Source organism: Oryza glaberrima, chromosome 9, assembly GCF_000147395.1.
Source record: "Oryza glaberrima chromosome 9, OglaRS2, whole genome shotgun sequence".
In the NCBI taxonomy this organism is placed as follows: Eukaryota; Viridiplantae; Streptophyta; class Magnoliopsida; order Poales; family Poaceae; genus Oryza; species Oryza glaberrima.
The window spans coordinates 8,057,636-8,075,456 of record NC_068334.1 but is presented as its reverse complement, the minus strand read 5'-3'; the positions used below and the strand labels follow the sequence as shown (position 1 = coordinate 8,075,456).

General features: G+C 40.2%; 1 pseudogene; it reads right to left on the bottom strand.

Annotated features, from left to right (window-relative positions):
- Nucleotides 1–254: 254 nt before the first annotated feature.
- LOC127784167 (syn-copalyl diphosphate synthase, chloroplastic-like) lies at nt 255–13,094 on the bottom strand (annotated as a pseudogene).
- Between the last annotated feature and the right edge of the window lie 4,727 nt (nt 13,095–17,821).

Here is a 17,821-nt window from a genome sequence, read left to right as displayed (position 1 = left end):
CATTGTATGCCACGTCCACCACAAACGGAGTCCAGTGAGGAACACGTAGCAAATGTTGGTCACTCGTTCTTCCCACTGAAAAGCCTGAAAAAGCTGAGCGCAGCGGCTGGGAATAAGGGAGAGAGAGTGTGAACGCTGTCGATCTGCAGCCACCGTCGTCGAGGCCGCCCACTCCATGGAGGGGGCGCGGGATGGATGTCGTCAAGCTGTTCCTGCAGTCGAGCCGCCGCTGCCGCCTTTGACCTGATGCTCCCGTAGTCGAGCCTCCACCACCGCCACCACCCAAGGCTAGATCTGGCGACCTTAAGGCCGGATTTGGCCAGGAGGGGCACGAAGCAGCCGTCGTCGAGCCGCCGCCGGTGCCGTCGAGCTGTAGATGGGAAGGGAGAGTGGCGGAGTTGGGGAGGGAGATAGCGGTGAAAATGGAGTTTTGGGCGCTGGTAGCCAGCGTGGAGGGGGCGGCACGGAGGAAGGCCCACCCGACGTCGTCATCGCTGTCCTTCGCTCGGGCCTCCCCGTCACCTAGCGCCGTCGCCTCCACTCGACCCACCTCTGGCGCCGTTGCCGGTCGAGCCGGGCGGCTGCCGTCGATCACATCCGACTTTTGGAAAGAAATATGTAATGTGCATAACTATAGATAAAATACCTGTATACCCTTTTAAATCAACGGTTAATCTTATTTATACTGGTAGTAGAATACTACAGCTCTTACAAGAATACTGGCTAGCTAGTGACCAATTAATGAGCAATATAAGTTGTGAAAAACATTATAGGAACTATACTTTTTATCTTATTTGTTTAAGTTCACCCTTCTTGTTATTTAATTAGGTTGTCAAACATGACCATGAAGATATGGCGATCAACTGTCTCTGGTGAGCAATGAGCAATGTAGCAGAAGCTCTTCACGACATCGAGGAATGTTCTATTGGTCAATCTGTCAGCAGCATTATAATTCTGAAGAACAAGCAGGGCTAGTTTTTGCATCTCCATGTCCACTTGTCGGTCTAGCTCCTCAGCTTTCTGCAGATCTGGACCCTCCTATTTTGATCATTAACGAAGAAAAAACTTTTGTTAGACCACCAGTATTAAATAGCACATAGAAATTAATTGAAAACATTGTACACTGGGTAATAAATGTGTGATAACGTGTGATGCTATTTGTTACTCCCTCCATCTATTTTTGATAGTCATATTTTCCTAATTTGAAAATTTTATTTTTGATAGGCATATTTCAATTCAACAACCTATCATCTTAATGACTTTCTCGGATTTAATACATGACTCTCCATTCTTTCACACAAGATTGGCTACATGGGCATCGAGAAATGTAAATATTAATGAATCGCTTGTTTACGAAGAATGACTAGTAGCATGTTTAAATGGATGATAAGTAGAATTACTTATCCTTAGTCTGTGTGCCAAGATAAAATTTGACTATGAAAAGTAGATGGAGGGAGTATTACTTGTGCAATTACTCTGGCCGCGAGTCTGCAGCAGATTGAAGATGTGATCTGCTCAAGCTGAGAATACTCGAGATTCAGCGTATGATCGTCTGGATCATATCTGGTGGAGACAATCTCTACCGTCCGAACTATCAGAAGTGCTGTATTCTCTTCAGGAAGTGCATTATGGCATCTCTCCTTTGAAGTCCATGTTAAGAGCCATTTCTTCCACTGTAAATATAAAAATAAACTCTTAGTTTGTCATGTTTCGGAACATACCAAATGTATTATTTCGGAGATTCAGGATTTCTGCATTCATCTTACTGCCTCACGTAGACTGTCACTGGCCGTACTGTCAGGTGCAAGGCTGCCGATGAGCTGATCAAGTGTGGACAGTAGGCCATCTTCGCTGCACGTATATGGTATACAATCAACACGAACATATCAAAACGAATAAAGCAGTAAAGTAACTAATACAACCAACCATTCTCCCGTGAATTCGAAATTTGCTTAAATATATTTGGCAAAAACATCAAATGAAAGTCAATCCGACATCTATATATCGAGAATTAATGCATCTGGCCTAAACCTTGCATGTTTGTTGTGGCTGCCACCGTCGCTGGCGAGATAACTGATGAACCTTTCCTTCATATTGTCGTCGGTACCAGCATCCAAACTATTCAAGCGTGATGAGATGGCCTCAGCAAGAACCGCTGTTCGTGCCCATCCGAGACGCTCATCTGCTCGGTTTGGTTCGAAGATGTTTGCTGCCGCTAAGAAGAAAGCCGTTAACGCGCTCTTGTGAGTCACACCATATACCTCAAGATCGTTCTCGGCATACCACCTGCATGCACATATATATTGCAATTAATTATTACGCACTCTTAATGTACTCTCTCTATCTACGCGGTCAAATAAAGTTGCAATTGCACAGTCTCCAAAACTAATCTTTAGCTTATAAATAGAAAGGTAGCCCACGCACATGCACGGGCACGTTGCTGACACCTTGTTTAATGTTGCTTGAATTTTTATGAATAATATTAACATGTCGGTGATTTTTTTTGGTAATATTTTTTTATTATATTCTAAATCTGTTTTTGTCCATGATTTGTTTAGGATTGCTTTGAATGTTGGTCATGATTTTCTTCTAACTACCGTATCAACATATAAATTCTACACTAAAATTATTTGAATTCGTAAAATCTTGAGTTTATGAGAAAATATCGTATCGTGGAAATGGAGTTGATTCACATGGACCTATCATTTGTACTATACGTGTTTTTAATATTTAGTATAACTTATTTTTGGAGTTTCTAAACTTTAAGTAATAGCTTTTCTTGTGTACTATAGATATCTTTATTGAATTTAGGATATTTTAATGGAAGAAACGTTCAATTAAGATATATGGTAAGAGGAAAATTGTATCCAATTATGACAAATTTATATTTACTTCTACTACCTCCTTTTTTTCATATGCTTACTATGTTCATGGAAAAATAAATTTAAAATTGAAATAAGAGAGCAATTATATAAATAAAAATTAGTATATGTAGAGTATTTATAAATAAAATTGTTGATGACATTTGTTGAAATTGGGCATTGGTCAATAGCATTTTTGGATTTTGTCATCCTATTTGGTCGTAAATATTTGTCAACTGATAACAGATATATAACGATATACTTTCTACTGTCATTTGTTATATAATTTTCATGTATGTTTGGACTACATGAAAAGAATCAAAATGCGACCTAAAATATAATTTTATTTTATAAGTTGAAATATATTCAAAACAGATAGTAAAATATAATTTAATGGTAAATAATATGATGGTCTAAACTTCATTTTCAATTGTAGAGCGAATTTAGTTATGCATGTTTGTAAAAGTGATATATGATAAAATAATATATGTCGCCATTTGTTTGTCATATATGATGAAAAGGGTCAATATACGACCAAAAAACATTTATTTATTTATTATAATTTAAAATATGTCAGCACCAGTTTAATCCTATCTCAACTATTACATTATACGTATGTAAAAATTGTATGCGTAATTTTGAATTTATAGTTGTTTAGAATTTATTATGATAAATAACAAATATTATCTCAACTACTATAAAAAAGATTAAAAAATATTAAAGGAAAGGGAAGAGAAGGTGAGGAGGGTCGGTTGCGTGCGTGCAGTATGGAGATATTTTATAAGGGTTAATGGGATCCATGCCACTACAAATATGCCATTTTAGAAAAATATCATTACTATTCACGATATTGGCTACGTGCCATTGGAATTTGAGAAAATTAGAACCATGCCACTCCATCACGTTATCCGTCAAAAATCTCCGTTAGCCCCAACTGCACGTGGGACCTAACTGTCTGTTTCATCTTCACCTCCCTCCCATCTTTTCTCTTTCCTCTTCCTCTCTCTCCACCACTATCGTCGACCACCACTGTCGATGCCGCTGTCATCAACCACCTCCGTGAAGGCCTCCGGAGCCACTGCCATCGCCAATATCATCGGCCCTATCCACGGCGGGAGGCTTGGGAGCCGTCGCCGCCGCTACCATCTGTAGCAGGAGGCTCGGGAGCAGCCGTCCTCAACGCCATCCACGCGGGAGGGCTTAGGAGCCCCCACCGTTGCTACTATCCTCGACCCTATCCACGACGGGAGGGCTCGGAACATGCAGCCGCCGCCACTGCCGCTATCCTTGACGCCATCCGCGTGGGAGGGCTCGGGAGCCGCCACCGCCGTCTCCGTCCTCGATCGCATCCGCGATGGGAGGTCTTGGGTGCCATCGCCGCCACCATCCTTGACGCCATCTGCAATATAGTGAATAGTAGTGGCATTTTTCTAAAATGGCATATTTGTAGTGGCACAAAATATAAGTGATTTTGGTTGAATGGGATATCATATTACTATGAATCTAAATCCATGTCCATGCATCCAACAAAAATGTCTTATATTTTGGGACGGGGGAATATGTATTTTCTAATTAAGTTCTTATTATTTTAATCTTATTAATTTGTGTTTTATATTGTCTAGTGTAAACTACGTGTTGTTAAACACATGGTTTAAAAATCTATGTGTTTTTCCATTCAAAATGTGTGTTGAGTGGCCAATAGCTGGTCCAAAGCAATGTATTTCTTTTACTTGTTAAATACAGTTAATTTGGGATTTGAATTATACGTTTTGTTATAAATGATCTAATAGTATACATGGATAAAAAAAATTAGCTATATAGAAAAATTTTATAGTTGTTCAAGAAAAATTTTACAACAAAATATGTTTCAATCTAATAAGGCATGAAAATAGAAAGGAGGAGATGCACCGGCCGGTTATGGGTGTACGTATGTACAGTTTGCAGCACACGTACATGTACAGGCCCCATGGGCCTTTTCTTTTATTATTAAAGTAAATGCAATGAAGGAAAATAGTGGGTCCTTTGTTAAATAAAAAAATTGGTGGGTCCACCTTATTTAAAAGTGCCACGTGTCAAATCAAGAGCGTTTGTAGGAATCAAGAGCGTTTGTAGGAAGACATATGGCGGCTTAGGAGTATTTATAGGAAGTTTAATGCACTTTTAATATATAATAGATAGATAGATTTCTCATGTACACAAAAGTATAACCATATGAAAGTAAATTCAAATCTCAATCTAATAATATAATTTTTAACAAATAAAATTCATTTCATATTATACTAAGTGTCGGTCAAATGTTTTATAGGATAGAGTAGTACATTTGACCCGGTAGTTATTACGCACTTTGGATGTAGTACATATGACCGGATACTTCTTTCGTCCCTAATAGTTGTCCTTTTGTGTAGCATAGATTAATAATTAAGAAGAGAACTCTATATAACACCCATCATTATTGAGTATGGTTTGGGAGTAGAAGGTGGTTTGGGTTAAAAAGAAGAGAAATTTGAATATAATGTAATTAATGAGACAATAGTTTAAAAAATTGCAAAGTAGATTTAAACTATTTTAGGACAATTTTAATCCTATAAACACAACTATTTTATGAGGGGGTAGTACGTAGTAATTCTTTGTTTATTTCCATTCCAAATTAAGTAGATCAGTCGGATGGAGAGGCAGGAGGCAGCTCACTTGTTGATGCCATGCCACTCAAGTTGGCAGCGCCTCTGGAAACACTTGAAATCAGCTTTTGCCATGTTGTGATAGAGATCATTGTTCACGAGTGGCAGCCTGCAGAAAGGTTTAAGACAGTGTACGTCCAGTATACATGTAGATGCTGACATGATAAAGAGAGAAAATATTTCACGATAGTTGATTAATTACCGTGCTTGCAAGTTTACCTGTAAAGCGTCTTGCCAATCCACACATCTCTGCTGGCACCATATTGCTCCAGATACATTCTTGTTTCAACACGTGGCAGACTTGCTTTCCAGGGGAAGTCTAGGGCGTAACCAATCTACGGGTCGACATTGATCAACAAAATCAATCGACAGGCATTAAATTACTAATTTTACACATAGTTTTTGGTCTCTATATATAGGAGATTTATATTGAGAGGTATAAATACGTACGTTGTTGTAGTGTTAATTAGTTGTATATATACACCCTCAATCAAACCTTCACATTATGAGAGAACTTTAGTGGTAAATTAAGAGGAGAAATAATACGATGTTCCTAACAGAAATCTAATCTAGTTTTCATGGATGTATAGATAAAACTTTTCAAATCGTGGACAGAGGATAGGTATTCTAATGAAATGTTAGTTCAAGCTTTTTTAAAAAAAAACTTTTACCGTACTTCCGTGTATAAACTGTCATGGTAGTTTCAGCCTTCATATACCATTTTTCGTACTTTTACTGTATTTGATATATGTGTGGTTATGGGCAATTTTAGATTTCACTGACTCTGCCACTGCAGCAATATATATATAGTATAACTTTTACAATTCAACATTTGGTACCTCAAGATATTTTTAGTGTAAAATTTAGTACCTCGAGGTACTTAATATTTTGAGGTACCAAATTTTTATATGTAAAATGTGATACTCGAGCTATCATATATTGGATGGTAAAATTGCTTCTACTTATATGTATATACGTACCTCGCCTGGTAGGCCGTCGGCAATGACCCACTTGTCGTTGAGCTTGGTGATGGCACGTCTCTCTTGCAGGAACTCGTAGCAGAACCTCTTCGCCCGCTCCATCACGTTGCCATCGCCGGGAAATCTGACCTGGGCCGCACGGTATATATTGTTCGTCACGCTGACGGATTTGTTTGCCTCCCCAGGATAGCACACGAACTCCCCATCCTTCTCGAACTTCTCCAAAAAGCCTGTTTTATGGATGTGCGAAAACTTGAATGTCAGTGTGTTGGACTATTAATTCTACCACTCCAGTCACCATTAACTGACGTTTTGGTTAGCGACACATTCCACCCGCTACTTTGATTAATAATTATTGTACTACTATATATAATACGTGTTTGAGCAGGGGCGAATTGAACATCGGTGCAGGGCGGCTCAAGCCACACCTACCCCATTATATTGGATCCCCATGGAGAGGAGAGAGGGGATGGGTAAGTAAAGTATATGGGCTCGACGAGGAAGCAGATGATGAGCTCTCCTCCTAACTTATTCTAGATCCACCCCTGCACTCGATTATTCGGAAATTCAGTCCCAAAGTGCCAATGACGATCAAAGTCAGATATCAAAAGAATTAAAGAACCAACAGCATCAGTTGAGAAATAACAGAAACATCAGTTGCCTGTTGCTTACTTGGAGAGACACTATAGCCATGCAACCGGAGTAGACGAAAAGCCATTGACCCGGTATCAATATCCTTCACAGAGCTGTGCCAGTTGTATGTCACGCCTTCCTTAGTCCAATGCCTGTTCCATTAGATTTATAACATTAATTTGACAAGTCAAAATACGTATTTTGGTACACAATGTGGTCAAATGATCACCTGAAGGTGTATTCTAAGCAGTACTCATCAATTTCAGTTTTGAAGTAGTAAGATATGCCTAGCCGCTCCAACCGGTCGACTGCCCATACGCGCTCAAATATTTCGATAGGATAGAGAAATGGTACTGAAACATTGAACAGAGAAACAAACAATACTCTATTAACGACTGTTTGGGTGCATCATAATACCATCATTTGGTCGATTCACAGAAAGGTTAATGCTACAATAATTTTTTTCATATCTGGGGCACTATGAATTGAATGCATATCTGGACAAATCCGATTGAATAATGTTACGGCTATCAAAAACGATATCCATTTTTTTCAATTCTGGAACTGTACAGAAACGAACTTTGCATCAAATAGGTTTTATTCAACTAGAAATTAAATGAAGTCTCGAATGAGAATTTATTTATAATTGGAAGATCATTATTTACCTCCCCCATGGAATTTGCTAACAATTCCATCAAGGAACTCGAGACATTTCTTGTCGCCCGTTTGCATCAAAACATAGGCCGTTGCAGCGGGTGAGGATAGGAAGGATCCATCTGAAAGTTGGAGCTTGAGGAGCCTCTTCCAGTCCAAGCCTCGCAGTCCCTCTATGCTAAGAAGCAAACTTGTTGGTACGGAGTGAAGTATTTCTCTTGGGATCCTACGCAAATGTAACAAAATTATTAATGTGTGTGTGTAAATTAAATACATATGAATAAATTGGAGCCTTTCCCTATTAGAAACAGGTATGTAGATTACTTCTTAAGCTTTAGCTCCCTTAGGGAATATATCTTGTGCAAAGCAGGGTCATCATAAGGGATGTCAAGAGCCAAGTCCTTGGCCATCTCTAAAAAGTGAGGGGAAGGTGATCTCAAAACCAACTGGTATCCATGCCTCTTCCTCTTGGGCCAGCCTCCATATATTTTCCCGAATAAACGACAAACCTAAAATCAAATGGAACAGTCTTGATCTGCCAATTAAGATCACAATACAGTTACACCGAAAACCTCAAAAAGCCTCTCATCGTAAACAGATTGATCTGCCAACACTATGGTACCTTTCTCACTCTTGTCACCATGAACCTTCCACTCCATCAGCGCAATCACACAAGCTAGAGTGTTGAGGAGCCTATCATGAACTAGAAAGTACAAGTCATCACCCCATGAACCATCTGGCAGCTGATTGTGAGAGATCCAATCAATGGTCGAGGGGAATTGTGGGCTGTCACTGCCGTTATGATTCTTCACAAGTGCGACCCACGCGGTGTCATAGGCAAAAGCACTTATCTCCCCATCGCCCATTGTCCTTAGCATTACTCTGATGGTATTGACCATTTCTTCCATGTCCCGCGGTTCATCCTGGATAAATATGCAAATCATTTCTTTTTCTTAATTTTCTATATTTTTATGACTATATAATTAGAACAAACAATTAATGATCAAATATATGTATAGGTGACTATGTTAATGTTCTAAACTTCATGAAAAAAATCCAAGGGTCTATATTTATTTTTAATAATAGAAAACAATATAATCCAGCCTACTCCATCCGCCCAAAAAAACTCAACCGACCCCTCCTAGGATAATGAAGCTAGACTAGTTAGCTCTAGGTTGAGTTTTTTTGGGACGGAGGGAGTACATCAACCAACCTTCATTTTTTATAATCAAGAATATTAAGTTGAGAACTGAAAAAAGAATCAAGAAATACCATTAACATTTGTGTACGCCTGCATTAATTCTATTACAAAACAGAAAGGAAGTATAACATAGAGCTGTAAAGGAAAAAAAGATGGGAAAAGTAGTCTGTGCAACATTAATATATTACTTTTCCACCGCTCCTCCTGTCAACTGTTTCTTATGTTTCTTTGGCTTTGCAATATACTATTCCCTTTGATTGTTCTTTATCTACGTATATAGAGACAAAAATGTTAGAATACCAATAGTAGTTTAGAAAATTAAGTAAACGAAACCACTAGCTATATTGATCGGATTCACTATCCCTTGGTATATCTTCTACTGAGACAAAACAAGGGATGAGTATTGTTAAAGACAATGTCGCCCTCGTTAAAACGATTTAGTTAATTAAACTCCATTTATATAGTGGTAGAGCATGTAGTGCGTATTGCATGACTGCATGCACCCTTTATGAACAAAAACAAACATTAAAGAGCCGTCTCATCTAATCAATTTCCCAATGAACTAAATTGACTTCCTACTACACCCAGAATGCCTAGAGCTACCTTGAATGAATCAATAAATGAAAACATCACAAATCACAGAAACCGAATCACAAGTTTTGGCACGATACACAATTGCGTTACTCCTCAAGTTAGAATTAATCTACTACCCAATTACCACTTTTCCATACACACAAATCATTTACAAGCATCAACCACTAGTACAGAAACCTCTATAGTTGTCGATTGGGAACAGGCTATAGGTGCTGGTTTCCCAACCGACACTGATTGATCGGCGCCTATACCTCAATCTTATTAGTGCCGGTTAACAATGGCACCTATGCTTCCGCTGGCTGCCACCTTGCCCATACGCTGCACTGAAGGAGGGGGAGGTCCCCCAGGAGAGGGGGGGCCAGCGAGATCCGGCGACTGCGCCGGCCGCCACCACACGCTATATTAGAGGAGGAGAAGGGAAGGGGGGAGGTCCCCCTGGAGAGAGGAGGCCAGCTTGTCAAAATTACTGATAAAACTAAATATATTCAGTCATCAGCTTCTCGTGTCGCCGTCGGCTGCCGCTACACGCGTCCTACGCGGCGCTCTCCGCCCCACCAGCCCACCTGCCTGCATGGTTTCCCCGCCGGCCACCGCCACAACTCGCGGTCGCAAGCCATGGCCGAGCCAAGTCCTGCCGCCTGGTACCAGCCCTAGCCGAGCGAGCTATTAGGATTGGGCTAAAACAGATGGCCCAACTGCTACTGGAGTGAGCCTGTGTTATGTCCCATGTCGTCCCCATCTCCCCAATCAGCGTCCTTACTGTTCTTCCCCGAGCACTCAACGTTGCCATGACTGATTTTGCTTTGCTATGAGTATGGGATATTCTTTTTTTAAAAAAAAAAATCGGAGGATAGGCTAGAGCCTGACGGAGCCTACCTGCTAGATTCGTCCCTGCTTAGTAGGTTCCATGACGACCCAACATCATCATTTATCCGCTTTGCTACGCGGCATGTCCAAAACGGTTGAGACTTCTGCACTGCCACCATGGATTCAGACTCCATGGATCCATCTGGAGTCAGTAGGACTGCTGATTCGGCAACTTGGAACAGCGTGACTGTTGCACGATCAAGATGAAGTGGTGCCTGTGCCTTATCGTTGGCGAGTGGCCCTTGTGAATCGGCGGGAATCTTACCGGGGAGCGGGAGTGGGGAGTGCGTCAAGGGAGGACGAGTTGGATTCTCATGTTAGAGCATAGCCCCAATCACAATAAGTCCAAAACATAGCAAGCCTCACAAGAAAATACCTAAAAAAGTCCCAAAATCCAGAACACCTAGACGAACCCTAGACCTAAAAAACAGATCAAGAAATCTTTCGCCTTAAATCAAGGGTTAACAGATCAGGCAAGATATATCTATTGCATAAATACAATTGGCAAATATCAAATTATTTAAGTGGGATCTACGGGATGGCACATTAAAACCACCAGATTGCATGAGGAAGGCGGCCTGTGATTTTCCTGTGCGGTTCTTTTATTTGGTTTTCTTTCCGTGCGGCAAAAATTCCGAATTTGCTCGCGTTGACTGGGCTGAAAACCACCCTACGTGGACGGGCATGGATCGCGTCACTACTGGAGAAGTGCTCATCTCTCCCGGTTTGCAACCCCCTTTACTCCTGGGTAGCGAACCGGAAGGGAGAATCCGGGACTAAAGATGGCGGTCCTTAGTCCCGGTTCAAATACCCAGGAATAAATCTCCATCCTTAGTCCCGGTTGGTGTCACCAAACGGGACTAAAGAATTTTCTTTTATTTTTTTTTAATTTGGTTGTGCTGCCTGGTGTACATATATATATATATATGAATATATATCATGTATATATATATATATGTTTAAATACATATATATATATATATGCATAATATAGAAATGTATATATTACACACATGCATATATGTGTGCACTATATGTATAGATATACATATAGTGCACACATATATGCATGTGTGTAATATATATATTTCTATATATATATATATATATATGTATATATGTATGCATGTATGTATATACAAATATGTGTGCACTTAAGTAATTAGAGGCCATATGCATATATATATTAACAAAATATGAGTTTGCAAGTAAGTAAATATACACATATATTACCAAACCAAGTAAACAAAAGTAAATACATATGTGCATATATGAATATATAGATATATATTACAATTTGTTCGGACGTTGTAATGTTTGTTTCTGCTACTATGACTTGATGACATCGGAAGAAGAAGGACCGGCTTTATAAATCGTCGATCCATCGTGCGTGCGCAAGTTAGCAAGTTAACTTGCAAGGACCGGTGACATTGGGCCGGCTGCAAGTTAGCAGAGGACGGACGAAAGTCTGATAGTGCGTGCGCGATCACGATGAGACGGACCAAAAAGATGTGTGACGAACAATTTTGCTATATATATTTATCGATAAATTTTCTCTCAAAAATTTAATAGATATAACCACAGTACAATTATAGTATAATTATACTGTAACTTACATATAATTACACTGTAATTTGCATGTAACTTTCACATAATTTTGAACCGTTTGATTTGTTTTAAGATTTGTGTAAGTGAAGAAGGAAAAAAATCACTGCACGCACATATGTGAGAGGATTTGTTCCCACGACCTCCATTTCACGAAAATAATATGTTATGGAGAGATTTTCGTAAGTTACATGTAAGTTACAATATAATTACATCATGATTATACTATAATTATGTCTGTCAAATTTTTAGGATAAAATTTATCGATAAATGTAAAAGTGATCCCATTTTTTAATTAGTTAAGATTGCGGGGCATCACAACTGATAAGCCTGGTATGTTGTCGGATGCAGAGGGGTTAAATTGGCGACCCATGTATAAACATTTTTGATACAAACTTTGCTATAGATTGAATTTCAGTCGTTCACTTTGCAATCATGATAAATAAGATTGGACAATGGTAGCGGTGAAGAAAATACCTTATACGAATCTCTATCTCTACTATTATAAAAATTAAAAATGTTTCTGCCGGTACTTTAGTATGTCATCCGTGTATGAATCGGTTTTTAAATTCTTTCACTTTTAGAAATACAGAAGGAGTCGTATAAGAAAACTCGCATACTAACCTTAGACGAATGGAATCCTAACTGCAGCTGGTGATTTTTAAAAAATATATGTATCCAAGCGAATTCCCACAGTAAATTTCATCTTAACTAAACCATATAAAAATAATAAGATTAAAATGATTTTCATCCGTTGCAACGGACGAGCTTCTTTTTAGTAATTCTAAAATCGAATTCTTACAAAAAAAACATAAGTAAAAATCCTTTTAGAAAACGTAGTGCCAAGCCTTAAAAGTTTGCAAGGATGTTTTGGTTACCACGTGGACGCCGAGCGTGCAAACGCGTATGATGATCTGGTCGCCGGCGATCCCACGCCGGGGACCACCGCCGGCGGTCGAGCAACGCCAAGTGCGGCGGTGCTTTGCACAAATTAGTATCTGCATGGGCAATATCCGAGAAAGCCCGTATGGTTGTAAGTTTAGTGAGCAGGATCCGTCAACTGGAGGGCCCGTACTTAAAAAGGCAATCGTCCAAGCTACTAGGCAAATTGATCGACCCACTAGTGAACGTAAGAGACTACAAGCCACACGTATGGCCCACTAGTGAACGTACGACACACGTATGTCGGCCCACTGGTGAACGTACGACGCACTTATGGGTCTTTTGATCGCGACGTACATAACTTTGACTGAGGACTAGAGCGTCCAACGGATAAGTTCCAAGAGCTATATATATTGTCGTTTGTTGATTACTTTGATATACTCCCTCCGTTTTAGCTTATAAGACGTTTCGACTTTAGTTAAAATCAAAGTGCTTTAAGTTTAACTAAATTTGTAGAAAAAAATAGTAACATTTTCAACCCAAAGACAAATTTATTATGAAAATATATTCAACTATTGATTCGATGAAACTAATTTAGTATTATAAATATTAACTATATTTGTCTATAAACTTAGTCAAACTTAGAAACAATTTGTCTATAACCTGAAACACAGAAGGAGTTGATTTTTTAGATAATGGAATAGAACATCCCCACATTTGCTCAACAGAGCTACAATCACAACCTAACACATGTAGTTCAAATAAATATAAAAAGACACCAAACATAAATAAGAAACAAACCAAAACAACCAATCAAGATAAGGAGTGCACATTTATTGAATTCTATTTGTGACACTCCATTTGAAAATGGCAAACAGTTATATAACTGTTATCTCAAGGTTACGACAGTCAACTTTTAGAAACCTCCACATTCATCACACTATGATATAGATATGCTACCTCCGTCCGCCGTGGGTATCCATGTCCAACGTTTGACCATCCGTCGATGGCGATGATGTCAGCGACGATGGCAGCAGGCGAGGTCCGGCGGCGACAGAAGGGCTAGTGCAGCGAGGGCAAGTGTGGAGCGGTCGTGGCAACGCGCGGGCAAGGGCGAGGTCCGGGAGCACCGGCGGCAGGTGGGCGAGGGCGGAGGTCCACGGCGCCCGACTAGCGGCGCCGGCCGGACAGTAGGCGAGGTCCAGCGTGGCAGCTACGTGTGGAGGAGCGGCGGCGTGGCCAGACGACGACGACTGTGGTGTGTGGAGTGAGGAGGCCTCCCGGCGCCGGAGCGCGGAGTGTGGAGGAGCGCCGGCGCGCAGAGTGAGGAGACCTCTGGCGCCGCGGCCGCTCCGCCCTTACCCTCCCACCGTCGCCGGACCTCACCTGCCGCCATCGTTGCTGACATGTTGGGTAGAGAGAGAAGAGATGAGAGAGAGAAGAGGAGGGGATAGAGAGAGAAGAGAGATAGGAAAGCTAACATGTGGGCCCAAGGCTATTTTTGACATTTCACACGATTTCTCTCTCCAATTCAACCGTAAATTATTATATTAATGTTGCGATGTCCCCCAGCAAATATCAAACTTTTGGGAGTGTTTTCCCCCAAAAGTCACTTCATGCCATATCCTGTAGCAAATTTGTCAAATATTTAACGGAGTCACTAACAGGGCTGATTTAGAGATCACACCAGTGTCAAATTTGACTTAGATTGATTTGGAGATAACATCCATCTTGTGGGAGAATCACAAGGTTTACATAACAAACTTACAAATGATTTACAGCTCAAAGCGACAAAATTGGGAGAGCTAAGGTAAAGTAGAAAACATGGCTAAAAAGTAAAAAGTAAAGGTAAAAGAACTTGATTGGAGTGCAAACTATTCAATTGGGTATCAAGAACAAAATCGACCAGTTGACCAAGGAAGTAAACACGCAAACTGGCTGATTTGGACTCGGTCCAATGGTCGGACCGGCCCCATATGGAAGGCTCAAATTCTTTCCAAATATGACCAAACTTTGCCATATTTTGTTCTTGATACCCAATTTTATTGTTAACACTAACTTTAGTGCACTAATCTGAATAATTTTATTTAAAATATAGATGGGGGCAGAGAACAAAGATGTTCACTCAATAAGAACAATCAAACACAACACATATTGCATTTATAGTTCAATCACATAACTGCGATTGTCATTGTTTACAGTATGCGTGTGTTGTAAAGAGACGGTCTAATCTGTTAGACGTTCACACCTTGTTATTACTAATTTTAATGGTCCATGACTACTTTAAGGGTGTAATGGGGTCTTGGAGGTATGGTGTTGGAACAAATTCCAATAGCCGCAATGAGCGTAGCAGGGGCTCCCCCATCTATCAGAGAGAGCCCTAGCTTTGTCTCCCTGAGGAGAAGATCCGAGAAGGAGAGTCCTTGTATAATGGATGGAATGGGCGAGATCCTCCTCTCCCTTGCGAGATGGCAATGAGGACCCACGACCCGATACCCGATGGGTTTTTACCCTATTAAGAGCTAGTCATGTCCTAACTCTTATACCCATGGGTCTACTAACGGGTAAAAACTCTTACCTATTGGGTACGTGGGTATGGATCCGTTCTTTACCCACCCGTACCCACTGTTGGTAATTCTTACGATCACAGGAAAAATCCGCAAGCGCACGGATATACCGATGTAGCACTTCCCCCACGGAGTATTCCAAGGGTATCGAATCCAAGGGAACGTGTGTGGTCAGATCTTCTCCTCCGGTTCTTCCAAGGACACCAAGCAAAGGATATGACAGGATGGAGAGGATTTACTGGTGAGAAACAGTGTCTAGGAAAAGCTTAAGTTTAATCCTAATGCAATACTCTGGCAACCCGCTGTTCCCAGATGTCGCTCTACTACGTACCCGGACAACGAGGGCTTAAGTGATCCCGATGGCTGTCACCATCTCTACACATATCTCAAACGTACTGTGGAATACACAGCAATTATTGGATAACAATTACCTAAACACCACGTCTAAGCAATTAATATCTACTTTAGTTTTTATAATTCACCAAAGCAATCACTATATTTTAGTTGATTATAGTGAACAATAATCCTGTATGCTATTTAGGAACTAAACAAGAGATAATTCTCACAAGATAAATCTAAATTACTCACGAAGAATATTATATTGAAATTAGAGTAATAAACAGAATAAAAGAAATGAGAGAAGATTAACGACAACTCCGGAATTCTTCCGACTTCTTCTACTCTACTCTCGTCCTATTATAGTATATAATATAATACAGTAGAACCTCTTATAATTCAGCTCAAGTTTGGAAATGTGTGTGAGAGTGAAGGAGTGAAGCTCCTTATATAGAGGTAGGTGTGACGGTTATCCCTATGCGAATTGTCTGAATTGCCCCGCAACCGCCATCAGGAGTGCATCTGGACCATCCCTGCCAAACCCCAGGATCAACGGCGATCAAAGGGGTTCGGCCGAACCTGGGCTGGGCCCCTCTGGCCTGGCTTTTGGCCCATCTCCTCCCCTGGTCTTTTTCTATCCATTTCTCAGAGTTTTGGGCTGATTCTCTGGTATTTTGATGAAGTCCACAACCCGTCCCTGTATGGATACATATTTTCTCTCACTTTAGTCTGATTTTCCTCCCAACTTCGGGGTTCAACACCTGCATACAAATATACACCAACATTTGTGGAATATGTGAGATTAAACTCCTATCACTGTGTTGGATATTTTATTATCTGAACTTTATGCAGATGTTGGCGGTATAGAATCGGCATTTAATAGCCGCTAACACCCACCGACTCGTGGGTGAAAAAAACCCATAGGTTGAGCCTAAAACTATGAGTAACACAAGTCTCAACGACTATTAAATCATAGCATAAAACTCTTTTCACATCTTAAGCATTGTTCTAGTCTAGTTATATGAAATTATTATTTGATTTATTGATTATGTAGCGTGGTTCTAGAAATTTTTTTACTCGCCTTTGAATGCTAATGTTAACAGCATTGTTGCTAGAGAAAATATTGATGGTTTACAGTTCTAATATGGCTAATTAAATTACAAAATTATAAATTCTATAAGTCAATTATATGGGTATGAGTACTCGTTGGATACCCATTATCCGCACAGGTGTGGGTACATGGATGATTTTGCACCCGCGATGGATGTGGGTATTTAAATGGGAATATTTAGCCATCGCGGGTGTGGGTATGGTGTAAGGGAACCCGATAGGTATGCACCCATTGCCATCTTGCCTTTGGAGGGATCCTTTTATTCATATGTAGTGGGAAATTATAGTATTACCCTTAATCGGTTACATTGAAAGGGTATTGCCTTAGGGTCTTTTCATACTAGTTTATACAACATCCTAGCTATGAGGGTCTTTTCCAACGATGCACCCTAGGCATGGGGTTATTCCCCAACATGTGGGGTGACACGGGTCGTAGCAGGGTCGGTCAACCCATCCTGTCAAATGGGTAGGTCCACCCCTGCTCGAGGAAACATAATTAGAGACCACTCAAAAGGATTTTCCGTTAGGCTCTTCATCTTATACTGTCGTCATATACTGTAATGGTTCTGAACTAGCTAGCAATGCACGATATATTCCAACAATTTTTAGCATGCAACTTTCCAAGTCTTCCGCTTTCAGACTCTCAAACTTTAGCAATACACTAACAGATTTATCAAATACTGAAAGCTTTAGAAACAGGTTTTTTTCTTTTACTGTGATGATTGTTCATTCTACATTGAATTAAGCATCCGAGGAAAATAAACTTATGAAGATAAATAGAGCAATGCGTAAATAGACTTGCGACTAGTCTTTGATATCAGTCATCGCTGCTCACCCCAAGCTATTCAACTTG